Genomic DNA, 16,015 nt, shown 5'->3' on the forward strand with positions numbered 1-16,015 from the left:
AATGCCCGGAGATAGAGAAATAGAGAAAAATAAGGCCTCCCCTCAACATGGCAATGAGAGAGCTTGGATTCGGTCTGCCTGATTAGGGAGGTGGTGAGCACCTGTGGGCGGCTAGCAGCTTATGCGCCGCAGGTCACCGAAGACAGGCATGAATTAACATCAATAAGTCTCCCCACAATACCGCAATGAGAAGGCTTGGATTCAGTCTGCCTGATTAGGCGATAAGCACCAGCAGGCAGCTCGACCAGAGTATGAGCTGCAGGTCACCGAAGACAGGCACGAACCAACACCAATAAGTCTCCCCACAAGACGGCAATGAGAGGGCTTGGATTCGGTTTGCCTGATAAGGCTTGTAAGCACCTGCAGGCAGTTCTAGCAGAGCAGAGCATGCGCTGCAGGGCACCGAACACAGGCACGCATCAGCGCCTAAAAACCTCCTCACAACATGGCGAAGAGAGGACCTGGATTCGGTTTGCCTGATTGATAGGGCTTGTAAGCACCTGTGGGCAACTCTAGCAAGCAGAGCAGAGTGTGTGCTGTGGGGCACCGAAGACAGGCGCGTATCAATGCCAAAAATAAAAAGAAAGGGGGATCTGTGGGGAGCAACTCGGACTAGACTAAGTTACTGGAATTAAGACTTATTCTATGCATCTGCTCTCCCACAATATGGCGCTGGGAGAGGAGAAAACACCTTCTACTCAGCTGCCTCCAGTTCAACCAATAAATTGTAGGACCTGCTCCTGATTGGAGGAGAGCAGCGTACTCGGCGTGTGGATAGCAGAATTGGGATTGGTGGAAGAGGACTATAAAGGAGGAGAGAGACAACATGCACCAGGAACATCTAAGAGGAAAATCTAAAAGGAACACCTGTGCAGCCCCCGAGAGAGCCGGCCGGCGGTGTGCCGCTCCCCTGCGGAAGTGGGGAAAGTGGCCACGGAGGTGGAAGGGACTGTAGCCAACCCGGGAAGAACCAACAGCAAACCCGGGGAGGGCCGAGCAGACAAAAGAACAGTGCAGGGTCCTGTGTTGTTCCTCCACGAAGACGGGGAGCGACAATTTCTAGAATTATCATATAAATAACAGGCCCAAAATTCTTAACAGAAGTATTTTTCCTGGAAGAGAATGGAGGAAGGAACAACCATTAGAGTTTCTATGGATAAGTTGGGGGTTGATTATCGATTTTCTATGGCTCCCTTCTGTTTACAAAGCCTTAAGAGGAAAAGAAACCCTGTCTGATGCCTCAGTCAGAAACAAACAAAAAAATCCACAGTAACTCCAGAAGTTCTGATGCTTTCTATTGCTAAAGCTGGAAATCTTAGGGAGGAAAATGCCGCAGGTGTAGGACCAGAGCAGAAAGGAGAGGGTGGAAAACCCTAGCATGTCTTTTTCATATATATATATATATTTTAAAGATTTTTATTTATTTATTTGAGAGGTAGAGTTACAGACAGTGAGAGGGAGAGACAGGTCTTCCATCACTGGTTCACTCCCCAAATGGCAGCAATGGCCGGAGCTGCACTGATCCAAAGCCAGAAGCCAGGAGCTTCTTCCAGGTCTCCCACATGAGTGCAGGGACCCAAGCACTTGGGCCACCTTCCACTGCTTTCCCAGGCCATAGCAGAGAGCTGGATTGGAAGAGGAGCAGTCAGGACTAGAACCGGTGCCCATATGGGATGCTGGCGCTGCAGGTGGTGGATTAACCTACTGTGCCACAGCGCCGGCCCCTCTCGCATGTCTTATAAACAAGTCAAAGCCTCTGCTGAAGACACTGAATTAACAGAGAGCAACCAAAGCCTGAAATGTGGCTGCAAGTTTGGAGTACAGCCACTGAGCAGTGGATTCTCCATGGCAGACAACAAGAATATGAACTTTGAAAGCAGTGGTGTTGTTGCCTGTTCTGTAATTACTTTTCACAATCCTAAACTTTCTGTCAAAGCTAAGACCCAATAAACCCCCCAAAATAATCGTATTTTGCCAAACATGGATAAAATCAAAAGAATCTTGTGCAGAAACCTTATAGAGGCTTAAGATTGCCTGGAAAGCAAGAATTTTGGGTGAACCATGACCAAGTCAACCATCCTGGGGAATTCTTAGAAATTGAGGGAGGATACAGCATGATCTTGGGCTTGAATCACTTTATTTCCGTATGAAAGGAAACTACACAAGACTGGTCTTAGAGATATTCAGATTACATTTCAGTTTCCAAGTATAAATTTTAATGATAACACTGGCTATCTTGAGGGGCCTGTGTTGTGCCTAGCTGCTCTGCTTCCAATCCAGCTCCCTGCTAATGTACCTGGGAAAGCAGCACAAGATGATCCAAGTACTTGAGTCCCTGCCATCCACATGAACCAGGATGGAGTTCCTGTTTCCTGGATTTAGCCTGGCCCAATCCAGACTACTGCAGCCATTTGGAGACTGAACCAGTCAGTGGATGAAGATTGTTAGATATTGATCTCTCTCTCCTCTCTCTATTTATCTCTCAGCCCCTCTCTCTGTAACTTTGCCTTTCAAATTAAGAAATTATTAAAATATATGTATACATAAATTATATCCTTTCCTAACTATATTTCTTAAAGCATTACTCTCACCACATTGGGAATCAGTTTCTAGGGTCTACAGGTCAAAGTACCAAGATTTCAAGGAAAAGAGTAAAGACATCAAAGGTGTCTCACCCAATCTTTTGCAGGATCCCAATACCAAAAGAACAGATTCTAATGGAAGTGGCAATGTCTTACCACAAAGTATGCCACTGGGCAGAACACATCAGGGTTTAATTTACCTACCAAGCTACAGCATAGGATTTCACTGATTTCCATGAACCTAAACATAGAAAGGAGACAGCTAATTGGCTATTCTGTGCAAACTCAGCTTTTAAAATGAGAAACTCTTCTTTCCACTAGAAAACCATGCCCAAATGGCTACAAATTAGAGTCTACAACACAGATGAAGTTAATTCTTTCAACCATTCTTGATGACAATTACAGTACTTGTCCTTAACTCGATTACATTAATTTGTATGAACAACTTAATTTTACAACTGCCTTATGGTAATGCTGATTTACCCTGAACTCTTGAGGCTTTGTAGAAATACATGAAAAGGTCCAAAGTAAAATAAAACACTGGATCTCAATTAGGAATCTTAACCAGAAAGTTCTACTTCTCTCTGTGATTTGTATTATTTATCTAGACTCTAAAATGAAAAAGTACTCAGCTCAAACAAAATTCTTTGAGTTGACTGCAAAGACCGAGGGGGAAGGGAAGAGAAAATACAAACTGGCAAGGGTGGGAGAGGGCGGTAGTGTAGGATGTGCATTTAGATAAACCGGCAATATGACATTATCTAATTATCTAAACTCGTAATCCAGTTTCCCCAACTTCTTCAATTGCCTTATCCACACAGATTTCTTTTCTCATTTTGATTGTTACATGAGTTTGTCTTGTCTCTCCTATCAATAATCATATAAATCACATAATAGGGCTTGTTATGTGAGTCACTATGCTGATACGCACTTTATATCATTCTCATTGCATCTCCACTACAACCCTGTTCTGTAAGGGCTATTTTTAGCTTCATTTTCAGATAAAACAAGGTTCAGAGATTGAGAAACATGCCTGAGGTCACACAGGTGGAAGAAGTAGCACCAGGCTGTGATTCCAGGCCTGATGCCAATGTCTGTCTACACTCTTATCCATAAACTACACTGCCACCAAGTAGATTTATATGTCACCAACAAGGATATAATTTTTAAAAATACCTACATAATGACTAAATTGTAGTCAGTAGATAATATGGGATATCCTGAAAACTTGAAAACAATGGTTGCCTTCTGAGTGTGAAACTAGTCAGAATTAAGAGCTAATGGTTAAGGGGCTGGTGTGTGCACAGGAGGGTAAGCCGCTGCTTGTGACATCCACATCCCACATCAGAGTGCTGGTTTCATCCCAACTACTCTGCTTCCAACCCAGCTTGCTGCTAATGTGCCTGGGAGACAGTCAAGTACTTGGGGCCCTACACCCACCTAGGAAACCTACATGGAATTCCAGGCTCCTGACTTCCACCTGGCTGTTGCCCCCATTTGGGGAGTGAACCAGCAGATGGGAAGGCAGATCCTTCTCTCTCTGTGTATGTCACTCTGCCTTTCAAGTAGAGGAAAATAAATATTTTTTAAAAAGATAGTATGATTGACACTAGGCAGCTGTAGTATTAAAGTTAGTATAAACATGTTTAAAAATAGGTTCCTAGCAGTAATGGGCATTTAGTCTAGCAGTTAAGATGCCCATGTCTCACTTGGTAGTGCTTCAGTTCCCAGCTCTGGCTCTAGCTTTTTGCTAACACAGACCCTGGGAGGCAGTGGTAATGGTACAAACAACTGGGCTCCTGCCACCGCTGTGGGAGACCTGAATTGAATTTCTGTCTCCCAGCTTTAGCCCCAGCCCAGTCCTGATTATTATGGTTATCTGGGAACCGAACCAGAGATAGGAGCACTCTGTCTTTCTCTCTTCCTCTGTCTCTCAAATACAATGGAAACAAAAAATTTTAAAACATTTGTTTACATTTCTGATGGACAATAATTGTATATATTTATAGGATAAAAAATGACATTTTGATGCACCTATATACTGTGGAATGATAAAGTTAATGAACATATTCATCACCTCCTATTCTTACCATTATTTTTTTGTAGTGAGAACATCTGAACTTTAGTTTATTAGCAATTTTGAAATACAGTCATCTGTTGGTATCCACGAAGAATTGGTCCCAGGACCTCCGTCCAGAGGATACCAAAATCCAAGGATGCTCAAGTCTCTGATATACATTGGTATAGTTTTTGCACATAACCTACCCACATCCTCCTGTATACTTTAAATCATCTCTAGATTACTTGTTTTTTTTTTTTTTTTTTTTTTTTTTTTTTTTTTTTTTTTGACAGGCAGAGTGGACAGTGAGAGAGAGAGACAGAGAGAAAGGTCTTCCTTTGCCGTTGGTTCACCCTCCAATGGCCGCCGCGGCCGGCGCGCTGCGGCCGGCGCACCGCGCTGATCCGATGGCAGGAGCCAGGAGCCAGGTGCTTTTCCTGGTCTCCCATGGGGTGCAGGGCCCAAGCACCTGGGCCATCCTCCACTGCACTCCCTGGCCACAGCAGAGGGCTGGCCTGGAAGAGGGGCAACCGGGACAGAATCCGGCGCCCCGACCAGGACTAGAACCCGGTGTGCCGGCGCCGCTAGGCAGAGGATTAGCCTAGTGAGCCGCGGCGCCGGCCTCTAGATTACTTGTAATACCTAATACAATACAAATGCTCTGCAACAGTTATGATACTACATTGTTTACAAAAAATGACAAGAAAAAAAGGCCCGTACATGTTCAGTACAGATCCAATTTTAAAAAATATTTTCAACATACAGTGGGTTGGATCCATGGAAGCAGAACCTACAGGTGTGGAGGACCAACCATGTATAATATGCTGTATTAACTAGAGTCACCACGTTGTGTAGTAGATCTTAAGAACTCCTAATTGAAAGTTGGCACCAAAGATGCATTTAATATAAAGGAAAGCTACAACCTAATATTGTTCTTATTTCTAAACAATTAGAGTTAGTTTTTAAAAATTCCTCAAGTGTGTTTTATCTAAGCCTTTTTTCTGTTAATATCTCTCCCAAGGTCCCTGTTTATTTGCTAACAAACCACTCCCCTTTTGAATAGGGGGTGGACAGGGGTGACCCCAGCCAGGCCAATAAGAAAACATTACCCTAATCCATACCACATGACCCACACCAAGAAAATCAGTGAATGCCACCCTAAGCCAAACCACATGACTATGCCAAGCCAATCACAGAATATCACCCCTAATCCATGGTGACTGAGACAAAAACAGGTACATACTTACAACCAAGCCAGAGTCCTTCTCTTTCAACTTACATGGAACTCTGATAGAAGACTGACTATTGCCCTGAAAGACAACCAAGGCTGCTGGAAAGTACCTTCCCTACCACAAGGAGGATACCTCTGAGAGATTATGATGCTACCACCCAGAGAGTCCAACAAGACAGAGTCCCAGTGACGCTGATGGAGCCTTTGATCCTCTCTTGCCTGGTGTCAGCATCACCACCTTTACTCATTCTAAGTATAGCTGATCTTCATTATTTGTGGATTCCATACCTGGCAATTTGACTACTCACTGAAATTTGTTTGTAACCCCAAAATCAATAGTTGAGGTATTTTTCAGTCATTCTCAGACACATGCAGAAAGAAAAATATTTTGGGTCAACCAATGCACACATTCCTGGCAGAAGTCAAACAAGGCAGTGCTCTGCCTTCTTGTTTCAACTTGCACAGCATAAATAAGTGTCCTGTTAGTCTACTTAGTGCCACATTTTTCACACTCTGGGGGCTTTTTTGTAGTTGAGGATTTTTTGCTGTTTCAAACAGCCCCAGAGTATAGAGCTGAAGTAGACGATAGTGTTCCTAGGCACAAGAAGGCTGCAATGTGCCCTGCAGAGAAAAATATGCATGTTAGGGAAGTGTCCTTCAGGCATGAACTATGGTGCTGGCAGTGAGTTCAATGCTAACGAAGGGACGTGAAGGGACGCTAGGGAGCATCCACAAAAGCAAGAGGAAATCCTCCAGTTGAAAAGTGCAGCCATCCCCAGAAAAGTGCTCAGGGACCATGATAAAAGATGGAAAGGCAACTAAACTACATTCATGAGACAGCAACCAGTAAACAACAGAAAGCAGAGTGGACAACACCGATGTGAGGCTGAAAGCCAAAGAATTTTATTGTCCCACTGCCCAGGGTCAGGAAGACTCATGCTTTATAATAAAGAAACATTGCTTATAATTATTCGTAAGCAATAGATGCTAACTAAGGTGTCTAGACAGAAACAGACAAAGAACAAGGTTAGGGATCGATCCATTGACGGAATGCTGTGCTCAGAGGCTTGCAGGAAGTTAGTCCTGTATTTGCCTACAAGCACTGATTTTGTTTTCACAAATCTGGTGCTCACAGCGACTTTACAGAACATGACTGCTGTAAATGATGACAATGGAATTAAAACATTAGTTTATTTTGATGCAAAAATTTTATTTTCAGGGTTCAGTGTGAGAATGTTGATATCTAATATCAGTCCACCAATTCAAGTCCTGGCTACCCTGCTTCTGATCCAGCTCCCTGCTAATGCACCTGGGAAAACAGTAGATGATGGCCCAAATACTTGGGTCCTTGCCACCCATGTGTGAGACCGGATGGAGTTCTAGGTTCCTGACTTCTGCCTGGCCTAGTCCTGCCCATTGAGGCCATTTGGAAGTGAACCAGCAGGTAGAAGATCTCTCTCTGTCTCTCTGCCTTTCAAAATAAACAAATAAATCTTTAAAAATAATAAATAACTGTATTTTCAAATCCACACACTGAAATTTCATAATATACATTTTCCATGGACTAACTGAAGATTCCTCATAATCCAATCAGCACCTTTTCATTTGCTTAAGCTTGTCAAGCTCTTTCTTTCAGTTATAATTTTAAAAAATCCTCACCAATAATATAATAATTAGGTAATTAATAATAGCAGGTAACACCATTTATGCTTATTCTGGGTCTGGCACTTTTCTATGTACTTCGCAGCTATTAAACATCTATGAGACAGGTACTGCTGTTACTATTTTAATTTATAGATACAGTGAAATCCACATGTCCTCCCTCCCACAAATGAGACAGAGATTATTCAATGATTTGACTAAAGCACAAAACCAGGCAGCAGCAGAGATAGGAAGTCTCTGCACTCTTGACCACTATGCTAAACAATAAAGAGCCAAGAAAATGGACAACCAAAGGGTCAGATTCCCCACTGTGTCTCCATCACTGTCATCAGTCAGTGTAGCTTTCTCATCTGCTAAGTAATTGTTTCCCAATAATGGAGATGAGTGGATCATACTCCGTAAGCCCAATCACTAAATTCACCCAGCCACTTGCCTTACTGAGATTCTATGATTTAACAAGCAACCTAAAATAACTTGGTTTCCAGGGCAGATCTTACGACAGGGACAGAACACCGTGACCAGCTGGCCCCAGCCTCCTTGGCACTTCTAGCCTTCATTATTAATTTGGCATCCTGAGTCTATCAGCTTTCTGTAAGTCTATTTAGCAAGAGTCAGTCCCTGACAGTCAGCTGACCTCTGAGTATTTCAGCCAAGTACAATCCGGATGAGCAACTTGAGGTATGGCCTCATCCCTGATGGGCCAGTAGAAACAATTTATGAAAAACAGACAAGGAACAATTGTTTACAAAAACCAAAACTCCTTCCCACCTGAGTTACAGTAATGGAATCTCCAAGTAGACAAATAAAAACTGGTGAGAGAAGCACCCACCAATAAGATGAATCCCTGAATGAGCTATCAGTCCTACTTGGAAATACGATCTAGGTCATCCTAATGCTCAGCCAGAACTACAGTAAAGAGCACTCACATCAGCGAGCTCTCAGGAGAGAGCTCAGTGCGCTGAAGGGGAGCCAGCCGTACGCGTGGCTTTCACTTTCAGCACACTCCGGTTGAAGTCACAGATTTGGTGGCTCTTGGGGCCTGAATTCAAAGGCCCAGCTTCAGCAATGGTCTGCACCAAAGGGCCTTTTGATCTTGTGCGCCCTCCCACCCACCTTTCCACACTCACTGTCTCCCTTGCTTCTCCACAAGATCTTTCATTTCCCCTCCAAACACACAATTACAAAGCCTGCTGCAGAAAACAGGACCACAGTGCTCCCAGCTGTCCTACACCACCTCAGGCCTGGCCCCTGCTCTTTTGCCAAACAAAGGGAGACATGACTTTCCCCCAGGTCACCCCTGGCATGTTCCTCTGCCCTCCTGCTCATCTGTTCTCCAGAGAAGATTCAGGACACTCAAGGGTCATTAGGACTCAAGTTCCAGCCCTGAAGTTACCACTGCTGGCTAGGAAACCTGGCAGAGGATGGGAAAACGTTTAACCACTCAACATTGTTTACTGTCTCTAAAACAGGGAGAGGAGCAGCAGGACGCCATGAGGATTCCTGAGAAAACCCACACAGAAAGTGTTCCGTGTGGTGCTATGGTCACTGTCACCTCCACTCCTGGTGCTGTGCAGTAAGAACTCAGCAGACAGGACAGTCCCCATGGGAGGCCGTGGGTGTGGCTCCTTCCTTCCTCACTGTCTCCAGCATCAACTGTGTCTTGTGCACTCCTGAGAGAGTGGCGTGGTAGACAAATATTTCTCCACTCTCACTAAGGGGACTGCTGAAAGACAGCCTCCCATCCCCACACTTGTATGCACACAGCAGCCTGATTCCTACTCCTTTGAAAGTCACTGAAACCTAAACAACATTCGGGCAGGGCTTCCAAATCTCATTTAAAATAGGATAAGCTTCCTCTCAAATAAACTTAAAAGCAATTACCTGAATGACATGTGAAGGTATTTCAAAAAGTTCATGGAAAAATGAAATTAAAAGATAAGTTTATTCTGGTGCAAAAAACAAGTGTTGAAATCCATGCAGTTTTTCCCCAATGTACTTTCCACAAACATTCTGAAGCAATAATGTGTGTGTGTGTGGAGCGGGAGGATCTTTTTCAACAGCACGAATAGGCCATGTCCAAAGCCTAAGTGCATTGCAGGCACTCCAAAATCCAAGCTTTAAATAAATCAAGAGACAAAACCAAAATGCAGAATTAACTGTAGGATTAATCCCACTGACAAAGATGAATTCCACTGATACACTTCACCATCAAACACTTTACTACAAAAGGCAGAAATGGGGCGGATAGCAAAGGGGGTTCCTGGAGAAAATGAATCCACTCCTTGCTGTTTCCTCCCTCTCCTTGGTTTACACTGGACTTCTGCCTCTGATCCTCTGAGCTAACATGTGAAACACTCCTACCTCTGCCCTGATCACCCCTTAGAGTTGCGCCTTCTTCACTATCTTGGACTAGGTTTTGTGAAGCTGGAAGAATGAGCTCCCACCTGTCTGTGTAAGCCATGGGTGAACTTCAAATGAGGCTTGACCACAAGAACTGAAGAATCAGATGGTATCAAGTCAAGTGTGCATCAGCCTTGTACACAGCTGGCAGGCACATAAACTGGCATAACTACTTGGAAAACATGTCGGCATTATTGAGTGCAGATGAAGATATAAAAGTCCCACAGCACTGTCGCTTGACTCCTGGGTGTTAAGACCAGCACTGTTCTACTTATTAAGCATCTATGGTGCTCCAGCACCATGCTGAGAACTGCAGACACAAAGACGAGTAAAACCTGGAGACAGAAGTTCCTGCAAGGAGAGAAATACTACGTATCTATACTGTCTTCTAGGGTAAGCAGTAGTTGTCATTTGAGGCAGTTTAGCACTTGAAATGTGGCAAATCAGCTGAAGGACTAAAATGTTAATAATTTTTCATTTTAATTAATTTTCTCTTTAAAAAGTACAGGGGCCAGCACTGTGGTGTAATGAGTAAAGCTGCCGCCTGCAGTGCTGGCATCCCATATGGAAGCCAGTTCTAGACCCAGTTGCTCCACTTCCAATCCAGCTCTCTGCTATGGCCTGAGAAAGCAGTAGAAGATGGCCCAAATCTTTGGGCCCTTGCACCCATGTGGGAGACCTGGAAGAAGCTCCTGGCTCCAGGCTTCAGATTGGCTCAGCTCCGGCCATTGCAGCCATTTGGGGAGTGAACTAGCAGATGGAAGATCTCTCTCTCTCTCCCTCTATGCCCTTCAAATAAATAAATAAATATATAAAAAGGCAGCAATTTTAATAAAAAATAAAGTGCTCACATATGGCTAATGGCTATCTTACTATACAAAGCAGTAAGAAACTCCTGAATACATACACCAAGACATATGTATAAGAATGTTCATATCAGGAGCAGGTGTTTGGCCTCCTGGTTAAGATACCAGTTAAAATCCTTGCATCCCACATCAGATACCTGAGGTCAGTTACCTGGCTCTGGCTCCTGACTCCAGCCACCTACTAGGGCAGACCCTGGGAGGTGGCAGTGATGGCTCACACAGCTGAGTCCCTTCCACCCAAATGGGAGGCCTGGACTGAATTCCTGGCTCTCAGCTTTGGACCCCCCAGCCAGCTGGTGCCAGCATTGGGGAGTGAACCAGAGGATGGGATAGCCCTCTCTCTTTTTTTTTTTTTTAAAGATTTATTTATTGGGGCTGGCGCTGTGGTGCAGCAGGTTAACGCCTTGACCTGAAGCACCGGCATCCTATATGGGCATCGGTTCTAGTCCCGGCTGCTCCACTTCCAATCCAGCTCTCTGCTGTGGCCTGGGAGAGCAGTGGAGGATGGCCCAAGTCCTTGGGCCCCTGCACCCACGTGGGAGACCCAAAGGGGGCTCCTGGCTCCTGATTGGCACAGCTCCAGCCATCGCAGTCAATTGGGGAGTGAACCATTGGATGGAGGACCTCTCTCTCTCTCTCTCTCTCTCTCTGCCTCTCCTTCTCTCTTCTCTCTATGTGTAACTGTGCCTTTCAAATAAATAAATAAAGATTAATTAATTTATTTGAAAGGCAGAGTTATAGAGAGGCAGAGGGAGAAAGAGAGAGAAAAAGAAAGAGAAATAGAGAGAGAGGTCTTCCAACCACTGGTTCACTCCTCAAATAGCCAAGATGGCTAGAGCTGAGCCAATACAGAGCCAGGTGCCAGGAGCCAGGAGCGTCTTCCAGGTCTCCCATGTGGCACAGGAGCCCAAGGACTTGGGCCATTTTCCAATGTTTTCCCAGGCCATAGCAGAGAGCTGGATTGGAAGTGGAGCAGCCGGGACTCAAACCAGCGCCCATATGGGATGCCAGCACAGCAGGAGCTGGCTTTACACACTATGCCACAGCGCCATTACCTCTCTCTCTCTCTCTCTTTCAAATTAGGGGGAAAAAAAACAACAACAACAAAGAGAGTGAGACCCAAATGCCCATTAATAGGAAAACAGATAAACTGTAGCACATGTATAAAACAGAATATGGTACAGCGGTGAAATTCCATCTACAAGAGCCAGTCTCACTAAATTATTTTTTTTTTTTTTTTGACAGGCAGAGTGGACAGTGAGAGAGAGAGACAGAGAGAAAGGTCTTCCTTTGCTGTTGGTTCACCCTCCAATGACCGCCGTGGCTAGAGCGCTGCAGCCAGCACAGCGCGCTGATCCAATGGCAGGAGCCAGGTGCTTATCCTGTTCTCCCATGGGGTGCAGGGCCCAAGCACTTGGGCCATCCTCCACTGCCTTCCCGGGCCATAGTAGAGAGCTGGCCTGGAAGAGGGGCAACCGGGACAGAATCCGGCTCCCCGACCGGGACTAGAACCCGGTGTGCCGGCGCCGCAAGGCAGAGGATAAGCCTAGTGAGCCACGGCGCCAGCCTCACTAAATCTTAATAAGAATATTCAGTGACAGAGTTCAGAGTATGTTGCATTTTTATAAATTTCAAACTCAAGCCTAACAAATACATTATTTGTAAATAAATACACTGTGGTAAAGCGATGAAGAAAAGCAAAACAATCATAATACAAAATACAAAGTTATGATTGGAGGCAGTAGGGATGCAGAGAAAAATCTGGAAGGCACACAAGAGAAACAGCTTCAACAGCAGGGCTGATGCTCTGCTTCTGTCTTTTTACGATCTTCTTAACATAAATATCACATAATTTTATGCTTATGAACACTTCACCATGTATAAAAAAATGAAAAGTGCCACTGAGGCAGTGCCGCTGCTTCCTGTGTCTCCTCCACCAGAGTGGATACAAGTGAGACTGCAAGCTTCCCCATGCAGGAACTGTTTCCCTCCTCTTTGTGTTTACTGGGCTTGGCAGAGTGAAGAAGGGGCCCAGCAGAGGCCTGACAAGTGCCTAGTGAACTGAACCCTGATCTTAGGAAACCAGATTCCCACAATCTCAATTTGTAAACAGTTTTGTTTTTCAGATCAGGTGAATTAAAGATCCTCCATAGGGTAACAAAAAGTAACAATGTGGAGCCAGTGTTATGCCACCTGCAATGTCGGTATCCTATAGGGACGATGGCTCATGTCCAGGCTGCTCCACTTCAGATCCAGCTCCCTGCTAATGGCCTGGGAAAAGCAGCGGAGGATGGCCCAAGTGTCTGGGCTCCTGCAACCCATGTGGGAGACTCAGATGGAGCTCCTGACTCCTGATGTCAGCCTGGCTCAGTGCTGGCCCTTGCAGCCATCTGGGAAGTAAAGCAGTGGATGGAAGATCTCATCTATCTCTCCCTTTCTCTGGAACTCTGACTTTCAAACAAATAAGTAAGTGCTTTTTAAAAAATAATATATCTCCTCCATTCTAAAGTGCATTTGGCATTGTGGCACAGCAGGTTAAGCTACCACTTGGGATGCTGGTATCTCATATCCGTGTGTCTGCAGACCAATTCCCGCCTCCACTTCCAGTCTAGCTTCCTACTAATGTGTATCCCGGGAGGCAGAAGATGATGGTTGGAGTTCCTGGGTTCCTGCTACCCATGTGGGAAATCCTGATGGAGTTCTTAGCTTCTGGTTTCAACCTGGCCCAGCCCTGGCTTTGGTGAGAATTTGGGGAGTGAACCTGTAGATGAAAGATATATTTCTTTTTCTGCCTTCCTCTGCCTTTCAAATAAGTAAACTTTTTTTAAATGAAAATAAAATGCCATCTCTCCTCACTACATGTTAGCATATCTGACAATGGAAAGCTTTTTACAACTGCAGTTGTCATGAAACACTGAGCCTCGACACCACCAGCAAGTTAGAACTGAGAAGTGGACACTCCACAAGATGACTGAGCCACTCTTGGGCACATCCCTATCCCTAGAGACTATACTAAGAGCCTAGCACACCACATGGGCTCAACAAAGAGTTGCTGTACAAAGACCAAACAATAGTTGCTATTACTACAGGCCTACAGTGAATTTGGGTCTGTGCTAGTCCATTTAATCTACCCTTTGTCAAATCAAGGATATAGAGCAGCTAGACCCTTACAGCTAGGGGGAAGGGGTATGTAAATGGACAAAACCACTCTGGAACCCCAAGGGACAGCAAGGTTAAGTCACTGGCCTAGGATATGTAAATAAGTAGCTGAAATGGAAACTTACCAAGTAGCCAAGGCAGGATCCAAATCTCCCTTCCTAGACTCCAAATTCCATGCTCTCAAACATGACACCATACCATCTCTCAAACAAAAAGAAGTCAAGCCACCACAAAGGCCACACCCTTTCTCCCACTTTGAAAATAAAAGTTGAAAGAGAGTGTTGTGTGTAATCGGTGAGCTCACACTAGTTGTATCACTGGTGATGTTTATAGGCAGCTAGGACCTAGGTTAGCCAGCGGGGTAGGGGTGAGCAAAGTCATCTCAACAGTTAACCATACTTGCCACCATGTTCACCCTGACTTCTAATGAAACCAGATCACTTAGTCAGAAACATACGTGACTGCCCCCCAACAAGTACTTTTTCTGAATGCAGTAAATGTCTAAATGGGGCAGAATTCTCTCATCACAGGGATAATCTTATTAAAGAGGACTTGAAGTCCACTTGGTCCAAGTTGAAAGCAAGACATTAATATTCCTAACATTGTTTTAATGCAGCTGAGACTTTCAGGGACTTTGCTCTGCCAAGAAATGGTTTAAGCAGAGGCCAAAAACCAGGTCTGTCTGACCTGCTGGACTCACCTGGTTCTCTGCGCTACCTCATCTCAGCAGGCCACAGTAAGATATGCTAGGGTCCCCTCCCTCAGCGAAACCAGCCTGACTCTTGTTCATTTCTTAGAGTTCCATTCCAAGAGTTCCTTATTATCTCCGCACACAAGATGAGAAAACTGAGGTTCAGAGAATCTTAAGTCACTCACCACAGATCACACACTTGGTATTCAAACCAGAAGCCAGGCCTGTTCCGCCTCACCGTGTAGATCTGCAAATCCAAGAAATAATATGTAACCTTAGTACAGAACTCTACAAAGTGCTTCCATGTTATGGCAAACAAAAAGGAGTAAACTTCTGAAAATAAGAGTATCTTTAAATAACTGAAGCTCCGGTACTCCCCAAACCTTTTATCTAACCTAAGACTCCAGTTTGGTTAATACAGCAGTATCATAACCTCTCAACAACTATGAGGATGACTGCCACTTCTAAAAGCCAACTAGAGACACAATGACACCTCATAAAACTCCTGGCATTTTGACAGGTGGTAGTATGATGATAAATCTCCCACTTAGATTAGAAAGAGAAATTCTTAGAAAATTCAATTTTGTCTATTTACTTTCCCATGGATCACATACATTATAGATTTTTTTTTTTTGCCACAACAATTATGAAAACTTTCTTCTTTCATTCCACCTCATTACCACATCCTCTGTCATGCAAAACACAGAGACCAGCTAAAAGGCACCTGCAGGACTCCAAGATGGCATCATCAGCCCTTTATTTCTACTTTGCTATAAGAAAAGCCCATCCAGTTTGGAGAAGACCACTTTTATTTCTGAAACGGATGCAAAACTGTGCCTCCAGTAGGGGTGCTACTCTCACTATAGATTAAAAGCGTTTTTAATTGGTCACACAAATCTTAAGAAACTTAAACCTGTCCCTCGGAACGCAATGCTATATCGCAGTGGCTTCAACCTGGCCACCAGGAACATTTTGGAATCCCGGTTTCTTTTTTCAAAAATGACCCCTCAGCTACTGACTGAATTAGCAGAGCTGGATGCTTTTCTCTTGCCGAAGGAGGAGCTACACCAAAGAGGTTTTTAACCTGTCTCATTGATTCCTGCATTATACTTTCTTCAGAAGGTTCCCAGCCTCCTTAGGGGCCAAAGACATGGAACATATGTAATTCATCTATTTTGCTCTTCTGATTTGCAATGCCAGTCCCTCCTCCCCCGGGATAAAGGACAATACCCAAAGGGAGAGCTTCACCCTAATCTGCCTACTGAAACAGGATTCCCTCTCTCTCTCCAGCCGCTGCAGTTAGAAAGCCTGGTAATCCTCACTTCATTTCACTTTTCCTTCTTCCCAGGCTAGAGTTAAAAAATC

The 16,015-nt window shown here is 44.5% G+C and overlaps 1 protein-coding gene across 4 annotated transcripts in view; it reads right to left on the reverse strand.

Annotated features, from left to right (window-relative positions):
* HERC3 (HECT and RLD domain containing E3 ubiquitin protein ligase 3) overlaps positions 1 to 16,015 on the reverse strand; it is a 143,420-nt gene that overhangs the window by 126,061 nt on the left and 1,344 nt on the right. For all 4 annotated transcript variants that reach the window (XM_008267611.5, XM_008267612.5, XM_089303089.1 and 1 more), the window contains exon 2: positions 14,836 to 14,897. The gene's annotated coding sequence lies outside the window, so the exon portion shown is untranslated. The remainder of the gene's footprint in view (positions 1 to 14,835; positions 14,898 to 16,015) is intronic.

The sequence above is a fragment of the Oryctolagus cuniculus genome, chromosome 8 (assembly GCF_051225735.1).
Source record: "Oryctolagus cuniculus isolate XC-2025 breed Fujian yellow rabbit chromosome 8, ASM5122573v1, whole genome shotgun sequence".
Classification (NCBI taxonomy): domain Eukaryota; kingdom Metazoa; phylum Chordata; class Mammalia; order Lagomorpha; family Leporidae; genus Oryctolagus; species Oryctolagus cuniculus.